The sequence below is a fragment of the Cynara cardunculus genome, unplaced genomic scaffold (genome assembly GCF_001531365.2).
Source record: "Cynara cardunculus var. scolymus isolate 2C unplaced genomic scaffold, CcrdV1 Un_Scaffold_2564, whole genome shotgun sequence".
Taxonomy (NCBI): Eukaryota; Viridiplantae; Streptophyta; class Magnoliopsida; order Asterales; family Asteraceae; genus Cynara; species Cynara cardunculus.
Window position 1 is genome coordinate 55,746 of NW_020201136.1, and position 2,035 is coordinate 57,780.

Below are 2,035 nucleotides of genomic sequence, written 5' to 3' on the forward strand. Positions count from 1 at the left end.
TACGATACATTAAAGTCTAATAGAACCGTTAAAGCCCAATACGATCCATTAAAGCACAACTAACATTCATTAAAGTCCAATAGAACCGTTAAAGACCAATACGATCTATTAAAACACAAATAACATTCGTTAAAGCCCAATAGATACGTTAAAGCCCAATACAATCCCTTAAATCCCAACTAACATCCGTTAAAGCCCAATACGATCCATCAAATCACAACTAACATCCATTAAAGCTCAATATAACCGTTAAAACACAATACGATTCATTAAAGCCCAACTAACACTCATTAAAGCCCAATAGAACCGTTAAAGCCCATTAACATCTATTAAAGTCCAATACGATCCATTATTTAAAGAAAAGTTTGAAAAATGAGAAAAAAAAATCCGCCGGAAAAGTAAAAATGATTTTTTTTCAAATAATTTTCCACAGGAAATTTAAAAAATATTTAAATATCAGCCGGAAAAAATATTTAAATATCAGCCGGAAATTTTTAATTCTTTTTTTAAGAAAATATTTAATTATCCGCCGGAAATGGTTAAATTTTTTTTAAAAAAATATTTAAATATCCGCCGGAAATTGTTAATTCTTTTTTTTTTAGAAAATATTTATTTATCCGCTTGAAATGATTAAAAAAATTTAAAATATTTAATTATCCGCCGAAAATTGTTAAATTCTTTTTAAAAAAATATTTAATTATCCGCCGGAAATTGTTAATTATTTTTTTTTTAACATTTAATTATCCAATCCTACGGTAAAATGTTGTAATTAGATGTAAATTCAAGATTAAACTAAGTACTTATGAAATCCGCCGGTAATACATGGGTGTCAACAAAAAGTTAACTTTTTTGGTGTCCTACGGAAATCCGCAGGTAAATTACCGGCGAATTCCGTCCGCCAGAAATTGCGCCGGAAATGGCCAGTTTTCTAGTAGTGAAWTGCCTTAAAATTGAAAATAAGAAGAAAGATAAGGGGTTGTTTGTTTACCTCTTAATAGTTCCATTAAGAGGCAACATCTGAATCGTTAAGAGGTAAATCTTGTTTGGCAAAAAAAAAGTATGCCTCTTAATGGTTTCAAAACCATCTGAATGATTTTGTATCTTGGATCTCTCTTAACCATTAAGAGCCCTAATTTCATTATACACAATTATCAAACAATTATATTTCATTTTGCACTATATCATGAGAACTTCTTAATCATTCTAACCACTTAATCATTTTGCACCAAACCATTTAACAATTGCCAAACAGCCCCTGATCTACCAAGCAGTAGATGAATATGTATTTGAAAGGATCTCCTCTTCAGAATCCTCTAAGGAAGCCCGAGATATGTTATACAAATCTTACAGAGGGAAAGAAAAAGTGCAAATAGTGAGACTTCAAACTCTAAGATGTGAGTTTGACAACTTGCAAATGAAAGAAACAGAAACCATAGAAGAATATTATACCAGGGTGATCATCCTATTAAAAACCGTCAACCCACGAAACYCGTTCAACCCAACCTGCTAACAACCCAATTAAACCCAAACCATCTATATAGTTTTTGTTATCTAAGATGACTCTTTATGCTCCTTGCAGCCTTGAGCATTTGAACGATAACGAAACCTATATAGATGGCTTATCATCTTCGATAATTATATTAGGGATGTTGCCGGAAGAAAGCCATATTGTGGTCCTAATTCTTGATCATGTATTCATCGACTCGAGTGGCTGATCTTGCTGCTTAGGTTCATCTATTAAACATCACTAGTTGTGTACCCGCGCAATGCGGCGGGAGCCATGAATTTTAACGATTTTGAAGTTCCACTGGTTTTATAAGATAATATTTAACGATGATATATGTTACACTTGGTCTTTGCATATTAATACGATTTGAATAAATAAGAGTTATGGTTCCAAAAAAACCCAAGAACATATTAATTCAAAACATATTATACAATGCAATTTGGACAGCCTAACCCCAAAATATATAGTATATATATAAATAAATAACTATAAAAGTATAAATCGTAAATATTTAAAATATTTTTTCAC

At 31.2% G+C, this 2,035-nt stretch overlaps 1 protein-coding gene across 1 annotated transcript in view; it reads right to left on the reverse strand.

The window, feature by feature from the left end:
- Positions 1 to 2,035, reverse strand: part of LOC112503127 (solanesyl-diphosphate synthase 1, mitochondrial-like) — a 6,363-nt gene that overhangs the window by 1,036 nt on the left and 3,292 nt on the right. The gene's annotated exons all lie outside the window — the stretch shown is intronic.